The following is an 18,732-nucleotide window of genomic DNA, read 5'->3' as shown; positions in this document are numbered from 1 at the left end:
CTCCTTTAAACCTTGCCCCTCACACCTTAAACCTATGCCCCCTAGTAATTGACCCCTCTACCCTGGGAAAAAGTCTCTGACTATCCACTCTGTCTATGCCCCTCATAATTTTGTAGACCTCTATCAGGTCGCCCCTCAACCCCCCTCGTTCCAGTGAGAACAAACCGAGTGTATTCAACGTCTCCTCATAGCTAATACCCTCCATACCACGCAACATCCTGGTAAATCTCTTCTGCACCCTCTCTAAAGCCTCCACATCCTTCTGGTAGTGTGGCGACCAAAATTGAACACTATACTCCAAGTGTGGCCTAACTAAGGTTTTATGCAGCTGCAACATGACTTGCCAATTTTTATACTCAATGCCCTGGCCAATGAAGGCAAGCATGCCGTATGCCTTCTTGACTACCTTCTCCACCTGTGTTGCCCCTTTCAGTGACCTGTGGATCTGTACACCTAGATCTCCCTGACTGTCAATACTCTTGCGGGTTCTACCATTCACTGTATCTTCTCTACCTGTAGTAGATCTTCCAAAATGCATTATCTCACATTTGTCCGGATTGAACTCCATCTGCCATCTTTCCGCCCAAGTCTCCAGACAATCTAAATCCTGCTGTATCCTCCGACAGTCCTCATCGCTATCCGCAATTCCACCAACCTTTGTGTCGTCCGCAAACTTACTAATCAGACCAGTTACATTTTCCTCCAAATCATTTGTATATACTACGAACAGCAAAGGTCCCAACACTGATCCCTGTGGAACACCACTCGTCACAGCCCTCCAATCAGAAATGCACCCTTCCATTGCTACTCTCTGCCTTCTATGACCTAGCCAGTTCTGTATCCAACTTGCCAGCTCATCTCTGATCCCGTGTGACTACACCTTTTGTACCAGTCTGCCATGAGGGACCTTGTCAAAGTTTTGCCTTACTGAAGTCCACATAGACAACATCCACTGCCCTACCTGCATCGATCATTTTTGTGAGTTCCTCGAAAAACTCTTATCAAGTTAGTGAGACACGACTTCCCCTTCACAAAACCGTGCTGCCTCTCACTAATACGTCCACTTGTTTCCAAATGGGAGTAGATCCTGGCTCGAACAATTCTCTCCAGTAATTTCCCTACCACTGCGAAAGGCTCACCGGCCTGTAGTTCCCTGGATTCCCTTGCTACCCTTCTTAAACAAAGAAACAACATTTGCTATTCTCCAGTCCTCTGGGACTTCACCTGAAGACAGTGAGAATCCAAAGATTTCTGTCAACTGTTAAGCCTGGAAGTGAGCCTGGAAGTGTTAGAAATATTTGTCAATGGATCCTCTATATTCTAATTAAATTACGTTGTTGCTAAAATTGATCCAGTTTAAAGATGTTTAAAATCCATTTCTGTGCTGTCTTCATATTAGGAAGTCCAAGGCTCGAGGCCTTTTCCAAATGTAGCTATCAGGCTGCTGTTTTATGACCTTCATTGTTTTGATGGTGCCAGACTGGTGCATATAAGTAACATATGTTTAATGACATCCCTGTCTATTTCAAAGCCCATGAATTGCTTCATGAAAGCAAATGCTTGCTGAGGTACAATTTTGGAGAATTCTTTTTATCCCTTATTGACACCTACTACAAGTGATCTTTACTTATATGCAAGCCGAGATAGTGATTGGTGGGCATTGATTCCTCCATAGTTTGGTATGTATTATTCACTCTTCATTTTGCTCATTATCTACATTCTGCTCTTTGGTGACTTAATCCGCTACATACATTTTAAAACTCAGATAGCCAGGTGGTGAATGGACAATTCATACACTGCCATATGCACCTCCAATTTATACCCATCATCTAAATACAATTAACACCCAATTAATTTATAATTAACAGCTTACTTTCTCCCACCAAATACAATAAAAATGTGTTTACTGACGATACCACTATTCCACTGCCTCCTCTAAATATGCACCCTACCCCCTTTTGATACTACATCTGCTGAACAGTGTAATCACTTGTTAGGGTGAAAATACAGCTATTTGGCTATGGTGCACTTCACTCTCACTCTTGGGAAAACCAGGAAGAGATGTTTAGAGTTTCAAATAAGGCCCTTATTTCAAGTGATAGCAAGGGCTCCAGTTCTCCAAAAAGTGGATTACACAGATATCTATACCTTTGGGTTCGGTTACAAGAAATTAGCATATACCAATCAAAGGTTTACATTTCTTGTTGGTTATATATGCCCAATCACAACTATTAATTAGGTTTACCTCATGCATAGTAAATGAGGACAATTGCAACATGTGCATTTCTCTTTGATTATAATATCAAATCAGTGCAAAGGATGTATATGTTGTCTTACAACATATGGGCAGCACGGTAGTACAGCGGTTAGCATTGTTGCTTCACAGTGCCAGGGACCCGGATTCGATTTCCGTCTTGGGTCACTGCCTATGCGGAATCTGCACGTTCTCCCAGCATCTGCGTGGATTTCCTCTAGGCGCTCCGGTTTCCTCCCACAAGTCCCGAAAGACATGCTTGTTCAGTGAATTGGACATTCTGAATTCTTCCTCAGTGTACCCGAACAGACGCCGGGGTGTGGCGACTAGGGGACTTATTCAGTAACTTCATTGCAGTGTTAATGTAAGCCTACTTGTGACACTAATGAATATTATTATTATTACAATTATTTATATTAGGTATACGTTATCTGGCTTGCGCATTTCAATGAAGCTCCTCTGTCGGGTACCCCTGCTGTTTATTGGTTTCTGTCAAGATTTGGATGCTCTAATCGACAAACAACTCTATGTGATCCTAAGCTTTCCTTCCGTTATCTCCAGTCAATTTGGCATCAGAAAAATGATAAAAGATCCCACATTGTCATTGCAGTCCTTGAGAGCTAACACCTGTGGTGTCCCATCTTGAGCACTAACGACTGGCAGTTTGTGCCATTGGGTGTTTCTTCACAGCTAGCAGCTTGTGTGCCTTTCAATCAAACTGAAAGTTTTAACCCTTTCTTTGAAGATGATCAAAACATATGACTAGATCTTTAAAAATAACTCTGATATAATGTATAAAACTCGTCCTCTTCATTATTTATTTGACCAAAACAAGTGACAATAATGGAAGAGAAACTCAGTCTGCTTAAAGGCTAATCAGATGGCAACTGTCCTAAGACCATAAGACATAGGAACAGGATTAGGCCACTTGGCCCATCGTGTCTGCTCCGCCATTCGATCATGGCTGATATTTTCTCATCCCCATTCTCCTGCCTTCTCCCCATAACCCCTGATCCCCTTATTAATCAAGAACCTATCTATCTCTGTCTTCAAGACACTCAGTGATTTGGCCTCCTGTGCCTTGCCGAAGAATATCATCCTGTTGTTTTTTTCTGAAAGGAGGAATGCTTCTATTCACTTGTTTTGATTACGGCACTTAATTTTATACATGCACCTATCCCCTAACCTGAAATTCGTTAAATAATGAACCAAGTTCCTCTCGGAACGAGCGATCACAATATGGTGGAATTTAAAATACAGATGGAGGGTGAGAAGGTAAAATCATACACTAGTGTTTTGTGCTGAAACAACGGAGATTACAATGGGATGAGCGAAGCACTAGCTAAGGTAGACTGGGAGCAAAGACTTTATGGTGAAATAGTTGAGGAACAGTGGAGAACTTTCCAAGCGATTTTTCACGGTGCTCAGCAAAGGTTTATACCAACAAAAAGGAAGGACGGTAGAAAGAGGGAAAATCGACCGTGGATATCTAAAGAAATAAGGGAGAGTATCAAATTGAAGGAAAAAGCATACAAAATGGCAAAATTCGTGGGAGACTAGAGGACTGGGAAATCTTTAAGGGGCAACAGAAAGCTACTAAAAAAGCTATAAAGAAGAGTAAGATAGATTATGAGAGTAAACTTGCTCAGAATATAAAAACAGATCGTAAAAGTTTCTATAAATATATAAAACAAAAAAGAGTGGCCAAGGTAAATATTGGTCCTTCAGAGGATGAGAAGGGAGATTTAATAATGGGAGATGAGGATATGGCTGATGAACTGAACAGGTTTTTTGGGTTGGTCTTCACAGTGGAAGACACAAATAACATGCCAGTGACTGATAGAAATGAGGTTATGACAGGTGAGGACCTTGAGAGGATTATTATCACTAAGAAGGTAGTGATGGGCAAGCTAATGGGGCTAAAGGTAGACAAGTCTCCTGGCCCTGATGGAATGCATCCCAGAGTGCTAAAGAGCTGGCATGGGGAATTGCAAATGCACTAGTGATAATTTACCAAAATTCACTCTACTCTGGGGTGGTCCTGGCAGATTGGAAATTAGCAAACGTGACACCGCTGTTTAAAAAAAGGAGGTAGGCAGAAAGTGGGTAATTATAGGCCAGTGTGCTTAACTTTAGTAGTAGGGAAGATGCTGGAATCTATCATCGAGGAAGAAATAGCGAGGCATCTGGATGGAAATTGTCCCATTGGGCAGACACAGCATGGGTGCATAAAGGGCAGGTCGTGCCCAACTAATTTAGTGGAATTTTTTGAGGACATTACCAGTGCGGTAGATAACGGGGAGCCAATGGATGTGGTATATCGGGATTTCCAGAAAGCCTTTGACAAAGTGCCACACAAAAGGTTGCTGCATAAGATAAAGATGCATGGCATTAAGGGGAAAGTAGTAGCATGGATAGAGGATTGGTTAATTAATAGAAAGCAAAGAGTGGGGATTACTGGGTGTTTCTCTGGTTGGCAATCAGTAGCTAGTGGTGTCCCTCAGGATCAGTATTGGGCCCACAATTGTTCACAATTTACATAGATGATTTGGAGTTGGGGACCAAGGGCAATGTGTCCAAATTTGCAGACGACACTAAGATGGGTGGTAAAGCAAAAAGTGCAAAGGATACTGGAAGTCTTCAGAGGGATTTGGATAGGCTAAGTGAATGGGCTAGGGTCTGGCAGATGGAATATAATGTTGACAAATGTGAGGTTATCCATTTTGGTAGGAATAACAGCAAAAGGGATTATTATTTAAATGATAAAATATTAAAACATGCTGCTTTGCAGAGAGACCTGGGTGTGCTAGTACAGGAGTCGCAAAAAGTTGGTTTACAGGTGCAAAGGTGATTAAGAAGGCAAATGGAATTTTGTCATTCATTGCTAGAGGGATGGAGTTTACGACTAGGGAGGTTATGGTGCAATTGTATAAGGTGTTAGTGAGGCCACATCTGGAGTATTGTGTTCAGATTTGGTCTCCTTACTTGAGAAAGGACGTACTGGCACTGGAGGGTGTGCAGAGGAGATTCACTAGGTTATTCCCAGAGCTGAAGGGGTTGAATTAGGAGGAGAGGTTGAGTAGACTGGGACTGTACTCGTTGGAATTTAGAAGGATGAGGGGGGATCTTATAGAAACATAGAAGATTATGAAGGGAATAGATAGGATAGATGCTGGCAGGTTGTTTCCACTGGCGGGTGAAAGCAGAACTAGGGGGCATAGCCTCAAAATAAGGGGAAGTAGATTTAGGACTGAGTTTAGGAGGAACTTCTTCACCCAAGGGGTTGTGAATCTATGGAATTCCTTGCCCAGTGAAGCAGTAGAGGCTCCTTCATTAAATGTTTTTAAGATAAAGATAGATAGTTTTTTGAAGAATAAAGGGATTAAGGGTTATGGTGTTCAGGCCGGAAAGTGGAGCTGAGTCCACAAAAGATCAGCCATGATCGCATTGAATGGCGGAGCAGGCGCGAAGGGCCAGATGGCCTACTCCTGCTCCTAGTTCTTATGTTCTTAAGTTCTCAGGGGGACTCACTAAACTGAACGGAACTTGAATCTAGTTTCTTCCTTCTCTGAGCTGTGCTGAATGTAAGAATTTTTTATATATATTGTATTATATGTATGTTGCAGTCATGTTACTGAAAGAATTTAGGTTATGGTATCCAGATTATATGTCTGCTAAAGCTGTGATTAAGGGGTTAACAGCTAGACAGGCTGTTTTGTTATTCATGCGAGGGGCTGGGTCTATTTTTAGTTTCGTTTTTCAGCCCGATCCTGTGTCTGTTGTTTTTAGTTCCATTTCAAGTGTTCATAGATCATAGATCATAGAATTTACAGTGCAGAAGGAGGCCATTCGGCCCATCGAGTCTGCACCGGCTCTTTGGAAAGAGCACCCTACCCAAGGTCAACACCTCCACCCTATCCCCATAACCCAGTAACCCCACCCGGCACTAAGGGCAATTTTGGACACTAAGGGCAATTTATCGTGGCCAATTCACCTAACCTGCACATCTTTGGACTGTGGGAGGAAACCGGAGCACCCGGAGGAAACCCACGCACACACTGGGAGAACGTGCAGACTCCGCACAGACAGTGACCCGAGCCGGGAATCGAACCTGGGACCCTGGAGCTGTGAAGCGATTGTGCTAACCACTATGCTACCGTGTTCTGTTCTGGTTACCTCATTTCTGAAATCTCCTATCCTAAGGACTTCAAGCCACTGAGTGCTAACTATATTAATAGGTTGCATTTGACCTATGCATGTGGAATTTGCATAATTGAAAGTTTTAGAAGTAGATGGGAAAGTAAGCTCAAAGATCTTTTATTTTTTTCAATCTGTTTAACTGTTAAATATTTGTTTTTTTCTTGGATGTTAATGGGTTTAATCCGGTGTTAATAATAAAGTTTGTTTTAATATAAAAAATCCTGAATAGTCAGTAGAATACTCATGGAGAGAAGTAACCTTTCCTCACAGTTTGCAAATATAAAAATTGTTGGGGTCTGGTCCGTTTTCCTAATGTAAGTTGGGTCTGGTTCAGGTACCAGAACAAAAATTGGGGGTTCTTGCCAGGATTAAATAGTATAATTCCTAGTTTGTTTTGAATTGAATTTAAAAACTGTGTCAGGAATTGGTGCTTTCTTTCAGGTGTTGAATTTGGTTATTTTAAATAGGGAGTGACGTGTAAAATGGCTCTTTCTGTGACTAAAAATTTCCTGAATATGGAAGAGGTCACTCAAACTGGTTAAAACAAAGCTTTTGGATTAGGCAAACAAGCTGCAGTTTACTTTACCTGGAGGGGTGAGGAAAGTAGAGATAATTACAACAATAGCTCAATATTTACATTTGCCAGAAACACACCTGAAGCATTGGAATTGGCTGAACTTCAATTACAAATGAAACAGCTTGATTAAAGGAAAAAGAGAGGGAAAGGTAATGGCAGAAGAAAAAGAGAGTGGCAATGGCATCCTTGATGGGCCAAATGGCCTCCTGCACTGGAGGGATTCTTTGATTTTTCTTTTCTTTTTTAAAAATATATTTAGAGTACCCAATTATTTTTTTTTCCAATTAGCGTGGCTAATCCACCTAACCTGCACATCTTTGGGTTGTGGGAGTGAAACCCACGCAGACACAGGGAGAATGTGCAACCTCCACACAGACAGTGACCCGGGGCCAGGTTTGAAACCGGATCCCCAGCGCCGTAGGCAGCAGTGCTAAGCATTGCGCCACTGTGCCACCCCAGGGATTCTATGATTCTAAGAGGAAAGAGCAAAGGCAGAAAAATTGAACTTCACAAAATGGAAATGAAGTAGAGGGAGTTGGAAAGGAAGCGAGAATATCAACTTTAAATGTTGGAGATAAAGGTAGAAGTTGAGGAAAGTGTAAGGGAAGGAGAATTCCCAGCTTGTCTAAAGCGTAGTGGGATATGTTTAAATATATTCGAGCACTGCCACAGTTTGACAAGAAAGATGGGGAAGCCTTTTTTATCCCACTTGAGAAAGTGGCTAAGCAATTGAAATGACCAAAGACCATGTGGACATTGTTGATTCAAACAAAGTTGGTAGGTATAACTAGTGAAGTGTTTGCGTCAATATCAGAGGAGATATCTGGAGGTTATGATGAGCTAAGTGCCAGAAGGCTACAGACAGAAGTTTAGAAATTTCAAGAAATAATCAGGTATATAGAATTTGAAAGAATCAAACAAGACAATTTTGATAGGTGGGTAAGAGCATTAAAAATGGACCAAATGTATGAAGTTCATAGAGAAATGTTTATTTTGGAGGAATTTAAGAACTTACTTCCTGTAGCAGTGCAAACTCAAGGAAGAGCAAAGGGTTAAACTGCTGGACTGGCAGTTGAAATGGCAGATGATTTCGAATTGGTTCATAAATCAAGGTTTGGTTTTCGACATCAATTTTGGTCTGAATGAAAGAAACTAAAGAAATGAGAAATCCACAGGTGGTCAAGGCAAAGGAGGTCTAGTTGGAGATATTAAAGGGAATTTGCCTCAAGTTATAAAGGAAACCTATGGTAATGGAAGAGAGATAAGAAAACTTAATGTTTTTATTGTAATAAAGTTTTTTTTATAAATGTTTTATTGAAATTTTTTTCCCAAACAACAATTTTTCCCCTCTTACAAAGCAAACGCAACAATAACAATACAGAAATTTTAAACAATACACAAGTAACAAAACCCCTTTATCTTTGACCTAAACTAACCCCCCCCCCCCCTTCCCCCCCCTCCCCCTGGGTTGCTGCTGCTGGTCATCTGTCTTCCCTCTAACGTTCCCCTAGGTAGTCGAGAAATGGCTGCCACCGCCTGGTGAACCCTTGAGCCGATCCTCTCAGGGCAAACTTTATCTGCTCCAGTTTAATGAACCCCGCCATATCATTTACCCAGGCCTCCAGTCCGGGGGGTTTCGCCTCCTTCCACATGAGTAGGATCCTGCGCCGGGCTACTAGGGACGCAAAGGTCACAACGTCGGCCTCTTTCGCCTCCTGCACTCCCGGCTCTTCCGCAACTCCAAATAGAGCTAACCCCCAGCCTGGTTTGACCCGGGCCTTCACCACCCGCGAAATCACTCCCGTCACTCCCTTCCAATACCCTTCCAGTGCCGGGCATGCCCAAAACATATGTGCGTGGTTTGCCGGGCTCCCGCCACACCTCCCACATTTGTCCTCCACTCCAAAGAACCTGCTCAATCTTGCTCCCGTTATGTGTGCTCTATGTAGCACCTTAAATTGAATCAGGCTAAGCCTGGCGCATGAGGAAGAGGAATTTACCCTGCTTAGGGCATCAGCCCACATACCCTCCTCTATCTCCTCCCCTAGTTCTTCTTCCCACTTTCCTTTTAGTTCGCCCACCGACTCCTCCCCCTCTTCCCTCATCTCTCGGTAAATCTCTGACACCTTGCCCTCTCCGACCCACACCCCTGAAAGCACCCTGTCCTGTATCCCCTGTGTCGGGAGCAACGGAAATTCCCTCACCTGTTGTCTAGTAAATGCCCTCACCTGCATATATCTCAAGAAATTTCCCCGGGGCAACTTATACTTTTCCTCCAATGCTCCCAAGCTCGCAAAAGTCCCATCTATAAATAAATCTCCCACCCTCCTAATTCCCAACTGGAACCAGCTCTGAAATCCTCCATCCATTCTTCCTGGGGCGAACCTATGGTTGTTCCTGATTGGGGACCCCACCAGGGCTCCCCGCACCCCTCTCTGTCGCCTCCACTGTCCCCAGATATTCAATGTTGCCGCCACCACCGGGTTCGTGGTAAACTTTTTAGGTGAGATCGGTAGCGGCGCCGTCACCAGCGCCTCTAAACTCGTCCCTTTACAGGGCTTTCTCTCCAGTCTTTCCCACGCCGCTCCCTCACCCTCCATCATCCATTTACGTATCATTGCCACATTGGCGGCCCAATAGTAATCGCCCAAGTTCGGTAGTGCCAATCCTCCTCTGTCCCTACTACGCTGAAGGAACCCCCTCCTTACTCTCGGAACTTTCCCTGCCCACACGAAGCTCGTGATACTCCTGTCTATTTTATTAAAAAAGGTCTTAGTGATTAGTATAGGGAGACACTGAAATACAAATAAGAACCTCGGGAGGACCATCATCTTAATTGCTTGCACCCTGCCCGCCAGCGATAGAGGCTGCATGTCCCACCTCTTGAAGTCCTCCTTCATTTGTTCTACCAACCGTGTCAGATTAAGTCTGTGCAAGGTTCCCCAGCTCCTAGCGATCTGAATCCCCAGGTATCGGAAGTTTCTTTCCACTTTCCTTAGAGGCAAGCCTTCTATCTCTCTACTCTGGTCCCCTGGATGTATCACAAATAATTCACTCTTCCCCAAGTTTAGCCTATACCCCGAGAAATCCCCGAACCCCCTCAAAATTCGCATAACCTCTATCATTCCCCCCGCTGGGTCCGACACGTATAACAATAGGTCATCCGCATATAACGAGACTCGGTGTTCTTCTCCCCCTCTAATCACCCCTCTCTATTTCCTGGAGTCTCTCAACGCCATGGCCAGAGGTTCAATTGCCAACGCGAACAACAATGGAGACAGCGGGCATCCCTGTCTTGTTCCCCTATATAGTCGGAAATACTCCGATCTATGTCGACCTGTAACTACGCTTGCCGTTGGAGCCCCATAAAGAAGTCTAACCCAGCTAATAAACCCGTTCCCAAACCCAAACCTCCTTAACACGTCCCATAAATACTCCCACTCCACCCTATCAAATGCCTTCTCTGCGTCCATTGCCGCCACTATCTCTGCCTCCCCCTCCACTGGGGGCATCATTATCACCCCTAATAGTCGTCGCACGTTAACATTCAGTTGTCTCCCTTTTACGAACCCTGTCTGGTCTTCGTGCACCACCCCCGGGACACAGTCCTCTATCCTCGATGCCAGTACCTTTGCCAACAATTTGGCGTCCACGTTCAACAATGAAATGGGTCTATAGGACCCGCACTGCAACGGATCTTTATCCCTCTTCAAAATTAACGATATCGTCGCCTCCGACATCGTCGGGGGTAGAGTCCCCCCTTTCCTGGCCTCATTGAACGTCCTCACCATCAACGGGGCCAACAAGTCCACATATTTTCTGTAATACTCCACCGGGAACCCATCTGGTCCTGGGGCCTTCCCTGCTTGCATGCTTCCCAGTCCCTTAATAACCTCGTCCACCCCAATCGGTGCCCCCAGGCCTACCACCCCCCGCTCCTCCACTTTCGGGAACCTCAATTGGTCCAGGAACTGCCGCATCCCCTCCTCTCCCTCTGGGGGTTGAGACCTATACAGTTCCTCATAGAAGGTCTTGAACACCTCATTTATCTTTCCTGCCCTTCGCACCGTGTCTCTCCTTTCGTCTCTAATTCCTCCTATCTCCCTCGCTGCTGCCCTCTTTCGCAATTGATGAGCCAACAGGCGACTCGCCTTTTCCCCATATTCATACCTCCTCCCCTGTGCCTTCCTCCACAGTACCTCCGCCTTTCTGGTGGTCAGAAGGTCAAATTCCGTCTGGAGTCGTCTCCTCTCCCTGTACAATTCCTCCTCCGGGGTCTCTGCAAATTCCCTATCCACCCTTAAAATCTCCCCCAGTAACCTTTCCCTTTCCTTGGCCTCTGTTTTCCTTTTGTGGACCCCAATGGAGATCAGCTCTCCTCTGACCACCGCTTTTAGTGCTTCCCATACCACTCCCACAGGGACCTCGCCGTCGTCATTGACCTCCAGATATCTCTCAATACACCCCCGCACTCTTGCACACACTCCCTCATCCGCCATCAGTCCCACATCTAATCGCCAGAGTGTTCTCTGCTCCCTTTCCTCTCCTAATTCCAGGTCCACCCAATGTGGGGCATGATCCGAAACCGCTATGGCTGAGTACTCAGCTTCTTCCACCCTAGAGATCAACGACCTTCCCAAAACAAAAAAATCTATCCGGGAGTACACTTTATGGACATGGGAGAAGAAGGAAAACTCCCTAGCCCTAGGTCTAAGAAATCGCCATGGATCCACTCCCCCCATTTGGTCCATAAACCCCTTAAGTACCTTGGCCGCTGCCGGCCTTCTTCCGGTCCTTGAGCTGGATCTATCTAGCCCCGGGTCCAGCACCGTATTAAAGTCCCCTCCTAAAATCAAGTTTCCTACCTCCAGGTCCGGTATACGCCCCAGCATCCGTCTCATAAATCCCGCATCGTCCCAGTTTGGGGCATACACGTTAACCAACACGACCTCCATTCCCTCCAGCCTGCCACTCACCATTACATATCTACCTCCGCTATCTGCTACGATGTTCTTTGCTTCAAATGCGACCTGTTTCCCCACCAAAATGGCCACCCCTCTATTCTTTGCTTCCAGTCCTGAGTGGAACACCTGTCCCACCCATCCTTTCCTTAGCCTAACTTGGTCCGCCACCTTTAGGTGCGTCTCTTGGAGCATAACCACGTCTGCCCTTAATCCTTTCAAATGCGCGAGCACTCTGGCCCTTTTTATCGGTCCGTTCAGGCCTCTCACGTTCCACGTGATCAGCCTCACTAGGGGGCTACCTGCCCCCCTCCCGTGTCGACTAGCCATTACCTTCTCTAGGCCAGTCCCATATCCCGCCTCCGCGCTCCCGCTCGCTCCCCCAGCGTCGCACACCATCCCCGCCCACCCACTCTTTAGCCATTTCCTTTTGGATTTCCGCAGCAGCAACCCAGTTGTCCCCCCCCCCCTCCCCCTCCCTCCCCCCCTCCCCGCTAGATCTCTTTCTAGCATGATTGCTCCCCCCATATTACTTCCGTAAGTCAGCTGACTTCAACTGACCCCGGCTACTCCTGCTCACTCCTCGACCCCCCCCCATGTGGGGAACTCCCATCCGCCTTGCGCCTGTCTTCCCGCCTTATTCTTTCTGGTGCGGGAACATCCCTTTACCTGACCCGCCTCTTATGGCGCAGCTCCCTTTCCCCTCCCCCTCCCCTTCCCCATTCTCCAACTATGTCCCGTCTTTCCCCCCTCACCGGCGCCCACATTTCCCCAATGTCTCCCCCCTTCCCTGTTTACTTCTCAATTAACTTCCACCGTAACATTAACAATAACATTTCCTGCAGCATCAGTCCCTCAGTTCCGATCCAATTTCTCTTCTTTGATGAAGGTCCATGCTTCCTCCGCCGTCTCGAAATAATGGTGTCTCTCCTGATACGTGACCCATAGTCTTGCCGGCTGCAGCATCCCAAACTTCACCTTACTTTTATGCAACACCTCTTTGGCTCGGTTGAAGCTCGCCCTCCATCTCGCCACCTCCGCACTCCAATCCTGGTATACCCGTACCACTGCATTCTCCCATCTGCTACTCCGCACCTTTTTTGCCCATCTCAGGACCTCTTCTCTATCCTTAAGGCGGTAAAATCGCACGATTATCGCCCTGGGTGGTTCTCCCGCTTTTGGTCTTCTCGCCGGAATCCGATTTGCCCACTCCACCTCCAAGGGGCCCGTAGGGGCCTCAGCACCCATCAGTGAGCTCAGCATCGTACTTGCGTACGCTCCACAGTCCACTCCTTCCACACCCTCAGGGAGACCCAGTATCCGAAGGTTCTTCCTTCGCGCTCCATTTTCTAGGGCTTCGATCCTTTCAGTACACTTTTTATGAAGTGCCTCGTGCGTCTGTGTCTTAACCGCCAGGCCCAGGATCTCGTCCTCAATATCTGTCACCTTCTGCTCCACCACACGGAGCTCTCCTGGGTCTTCAATGTCTCCTTGAGCCCCTCAATTGCCTGTAGCAACGGGGTCAGCACCTCCCTCTTCAGCTCCACGCACCGTCTCACAATTTCATGCTCAGGCCCCCATGTCGCCTGCGCTTTCTCCGCCGCCATCTTGTACTTCTCTCTTTCTGACCCTTTGGTCGACAATTCCTCGCGCTGCAGACGCCGCCGCCGGTTTTTTCCTCCTTCGTTTGGGGGGGACTCCCTTCTCACACGCCCCACACCGGGTTGCGTCGTCGAAAAATTCCCCGTTGGGGCTCTTAAAAGAGCCCGAAGGTCCGTCGGAGCTGGAGCCGCCGAAGCGTGCGGCTAGCTAGGCATCACCGCAACCGGAAGTCCCTTCAGTGGCCTTGATGAGGTCTTTTCACAGTTGTTCCCTCTGCTGCTAGAATTCACTTTTGATACAGGCCCTCAGGTCAGCTTGCAGCTTTAAGCTTGCCCTTCCCCCGCCTGCATGCTGGAAGAGGCCCTGTTTATCCTGCAGTTGCAGCCAAATCTTTTACTGTTTCTGCGTGTGTCTGGCAACCAAGAGACATACCCTTCCTGGGGGACACTGTCGGGGGAATATTGCAGCCTTCTTCCCACACCGGGAAATGTCAAACAAATGCCGTGGGGGCCCTGTAAAAGAGCCCAAAAGTCCGTTCCAAGCAGGAGCTGCCGAATATGCGACCTAGCTCTGCATAGCCGCACCCGGAAGTCCCTTATTGTAATAAAGTTGGACACACAGAGTCGCACTGTTGGTGGCTTAAGAAAAAATACTGGGAAGACAGGCCCGTTAAAACAAGATAAGCCAGACTTCCGGGTGCGGCTATGCAGAGCTAGGTCGCATATTCGGTAGCTTCCGCTTGGAACGGACTTTTGGGCTCTTTTACAGGGCCCCCACGGCATTTGTTTGACATTTCCCGGTGTGGGAAGAAGACTGCAGCATTCCCCTGACAGTGACCCCCAGGAATGTTATGTCTTTTGGCTACCAGACCCGGCAGAAAGAGTAAAAGATTTGGCTTGAGCTGCAGCAATAGACAAAGGCCTCTTCCAGCATGCAGGCGGGGGAAGGGCAAGCTTAAAGCTGCAATCTGACTTGACTCTATCAAAGGTGAATTCTAGCAGCAGAGGGAACAACTGTGAAAAGATCTACCAAGGCCATTGAAGAAGCAGGGACGAGGCTTCCGGTGGCGGCCATGGAGGAGTAGGTCGCGCATTCGGCAGCTCCCGTCTCGAACTGACTCTCAGACCTTTTTCAGGAGTTTCCATAGACGTTTTGGGGCAGACTGGTGAAGCGAACACTGCCAAAAGGATTCCCTCTCGACTTCCGGTTGCGGCTATGCGGAGCTAAGCCGCACGATTCGGCAGCTCCCGCTACCACGGACTTTCGGGCTCGTTAGAGGAGCCCCAACGGAACTTTTTTTTGACGCAGCCCGTGGGGAAGGGAAGAGAGAGGTCCCCCTCCAACTTCTATGAAACGGACCAAAAGTGTAACGGCCAAAGGAGCGGCACTGGAGCAACGGGAGAAGCGAGGGAAAGAATACAAAATGGCGGCGGCCAGGGACAAAGGGGAGCTGCAGGAGTTCATCAAGCGCTGCTTCGAGGAGCAGCGCGAGGCGATGCGCAAGGAGATGTTGGCGCCTATGCTTTCGGCAATTGAAGGCCTCGGGATCACCCAGAAGGCCCACGAAGCTAAGATCCAGGAGGTACAGAAAAGAGTCAGTCAGAACGAGGACGAGCTCGTGGGCCTGGCGGTGAGAGTGGAGTAGAACGAGGCGCTACACAAGAGGTGGGCGGGAAGACTCGAAGACCTGGAGAACAGGTCGAGGAGAAAGAATCTGCGAATCCTGGGTCTCCCTGAGGGAGTGGAGGGGGCTGATGCCGGGGCATACGCGAGCACGATGCTCGAGGCGATGATGGGCACGAAGGCCCCTTCGAGGCCGCTGGAGTTGGACGGGGCACATCGGGTGCTGGCGAAGAAGCCCCAGGCAAATGAGCCGCCAAAGGCGATGGTGGTGAGGTTCCACCGGTTCACAGACAGAGAGTGGGTCCTGAGATGGACCAAGAAGGAGCGGAGCAGTAAGTGGGACGATGCAGAGATCCGAATATACCCGGACTGGAGCATGGAGGTTGCAAAGCGGAGAGCGGGTTTCAACCGGGCCAAAGCGGTGTTATACCGGAAAGAAGTGAAATTCGGAATGCTGCAGCCAGCGCGACTGTGGGTCACATACAAGGGCTAACACTATTACTTCGAAACGCCTGAAGAGGCGTGGACCTTTGTACAATCCGAAAAGTTGGACTCTAACTGAGGGTTTGTGAGGGTGGGGGGGATGTTTTGGGGTTCGATGTGTGATGGTTGTTGTATATAGGGGGTCACTCACACGAGGAAATGTTACATGGGCTGGGGGAGAGTGACAAGGCCACGACAGGAGCTGCGCCAGAGGGGGCGGAGCAGGCTTTGGAAAGGCGGGAAGGGGAATGAAGGAATACATATGGATTGGGAGACTCCCACGCGGGGAGGTCAATGGGACGGCGGGGGAAGCCGGGGTCAGCAGGCGTCAGCTGACTTACGGGAGTGACATGGGGGGAGCAAAAAAGCTAGACAGGGGTCTAGCGGGGGGGAAGTGGGGGGGGGGGGGGGAAGGGTTGCTGCTGCACTGGCCGAAAGGGAATGGGACACAGAAGAGGTGGTCGGGACGGGGGTCCCCCCCTCTGGGGGACTGGAGGGTGAGGGAGGCGTGGACGTGGGACTGGCCCAGAAAAGGAGATGGCTAGTCGGCGGGGCGTGGGGGGGGGGGGGTGAGAGCCCCTCCAATCCGGCTGATAACGTGGAACGTGAGGGGCCTGAATGGGCCGGTGAAGAGGGCTCGAGTGTTCGCGCACTTAAAGGGACTGAAGGCGGACGTGGCCATGCTCCAAGAGACACACCTGAAGGTGGCAGACCAGGTCAGTCTAAGAAAGGGATGGGTAGGACAGGTATTCCACTCGGGACTGGACGCGAAGAATAGAGGGGTGGCAATATTGGTGGGAAAGCGGGTGTCATTTGAGGCCAAGACTATTGTAGCGGACAATGGAGGGCGATATGTAATGGTGAGCGCTAGGCTGCAAGGGACGTGGGTGGTGTTGGTACACGTATACGCCCCGAACTGGGATGATGCAGGATTCATGAAGCGCATGTTGGGGCGCATTCCAGACCTGGAGATAGGAGGCCTGATCATGGGAGGGGACTTCAATACAGTGTTGAATCCAGCACTGGACCGCTCCAAATCAAGGACTGGAAAGAGGCCGGCGGCAGCCAAGGTACTTAGGGGGTTTATGGATCAGATGGGGGGAGTGGACCCATGGCGGTTTGCAAGGCCGCAGGCCAGGGAATTTTCTTTCTTCTCCCATGTACACAAAGCCTACTCCCGGATAGATTTCTTTGTTCTGGGTAGGGCGCTCATCCCGAGGGTGGAGGGGACGGAGTATTCGGCTATAGCCGTTTCGGACCATGCCCCGCACTGGGTGGAACTGGAGCTGGGAAAGGAGAGGGACCAACGCCCGTTGTGGCGGCTGGACGTGGGACTGCTGGCGGACGAGGTGGTGTGTGGGAAGGTGAGGGGGTGTATCGAAAGCTACTTGGAGGCCAACGACAACGGGGAGGTGCGGGTGGGGTTGGTATGGGAGGCGTTGAAGGCGGTGATCAGGGGAGAGCTAATTTCCATTAGGGCTCATAGGGAGAAGACAGAGGGTATGGAAAGGGAGAGGTTAGTGGGGGAGATTTTGAGAGTGGACAGGAGATACGCAGAGGCCCCGGAGGAAAGATTACTTGGGGAAAGACGACGGCTCCAGACGGAGTTTGACCTGTTGACCACAGGGAAGGCGGAGGCACAGTGGAGGAAAGCGCAGGGGGCAACCTACGAGTATGGGGAAAAGGCTAGTCGGATGCTGGCACACCAGCTCCGTAAGAGGATGGCAGCGAGGGAAGTAGGGGGAGTCAAAGATGGAAGGGGAGCCACGGTTCGGAGTGCGACGAAAATAAACGAGGTATTCAAGGCCTTTTATGAAGAGCTGTACAGATCCCAGCCCCCAGCGGGGGAAGAGGGGATGAGACGATTCCTAGATCAGCTGAGATTCCCGAGGGTGGAGGAGCAAGAGGTGGCTGGTTTGGGGGCATCAATTGGGTTGGAGGGGCTGAGCAAGGGTTTGGGGAGCATGCAGGCGGGGAAGGCCCCGGGACCGGACGGATTCTCGGTGGAGTTCTACAGGATGTACGCAGACCTGTTAGCCCCGCTACTGGTGAGGACCTTGAATGAGGCAAGAGAGGAGGGGACCCTGCCCCCGACAATGTCGGAAGCGACAATTTCTTTGATCCGAAAGCAGGACAAGGACCCACTGCAATGTGGATCGTACAGGTCGATCTCGCTCCTCAATGTGGATGCAAAGTTGCTGGCAAAAGTGCTGGCCACGAGGATCCCGGGGGTAATCCACGAGGACCAGACGGGATTTGTAAAGGGCAGGCAACTAAACACCAATGTGCGGCGGCTCTTAAACGTGATAATGATGCCATCGGAAGAGGGAGAGGCGGAGATAGTGGCAGCTATGGATGCGGAGAAGGCCTTTGACCAAGTAGAGTGGGAGTATCTCTGGGAGGTGCTGCGTAGCTTTGGGTTCGGGGTAGGGTTTATCAATTGGGTTAAGCTCCTTTACAGAGCCCCGATGGCGAGTGTAGTGACGAACCGGCAGAGGTCGGAGTACTTTCGACTGTACCGAGGGACGAGGCAGGGGTGCCTCCTGTTCCCCCTGTTGTTCGCATTGGCGATCAAACCATTGGCCATGTCATTGAGGGAGTCTAATAAATGGAGGGGGGTGGTCCAAGGGGGAGAAGAGCATCGGGTGTCGCTATATGCGGATGACCTGTTGCTGTACGTGGCGGATCCAATGGAGGGGATGGTGGAGGTCATGCAGACTCTGAGGGAGTTTGGGGAGTTTTCGGGCTATAAGCTCAATGTAGGGAAGAGTGAGCTCTTTGTATTGCAGGCGGGGGACCAAGAAAGAAGGATAGGGGACCTACCGCTGAGGAGGGCGGAGGGGAGCCTTCGGTATCTGGGGATCCAGATAGCCAGGAGTTGGGGGACCCTACATAAACTGAATCTGACGAGGTTGGTGGAGCAAATGGAGGAGGATTTCAAAAGATGGGACATGTTACCGCTCTCGCTGGCGGGTAGAGTGCAGTCGGTCAAAATGGTGGTCCTTCCGAGGTTTCTGTTTGTGTTTCAGTGC

General features: G+C 49.0%; 1 protein-coding gene across 1 annotated transcript in view; it reads left to right on the top strand.

Annotated features, from left to right (window-relative positions):
* The window catches only part of mlf1 (myeloid leukemia factor 1), a 150,802-nt gene that overhangs the window by 54,447 nt on the left and 77,623 nt on the right, over nt 1-18,732 (top strand). The gene's annotated exons all lie outside the window — the stretch shown is intronic.

Source organism: Scyliorhinus torazame, chromosome 14, assembly GCF_047496885.1.
Source record: "Scyliorhinus torazame isolate Kashiwa2021f chromosome 14, sScyTor2.1, whole genome shotgun sequence".
NCBI lineage: Eukaryota > Metazoa > Chordata > Chondrichthyes > Carcharhiniformes > Scyliorhinidae > Scyliorhinus > Scyliorhinus torazame.
This window is presented reverse-complemented; position numbering and strand designations above follow the sequence as displayed.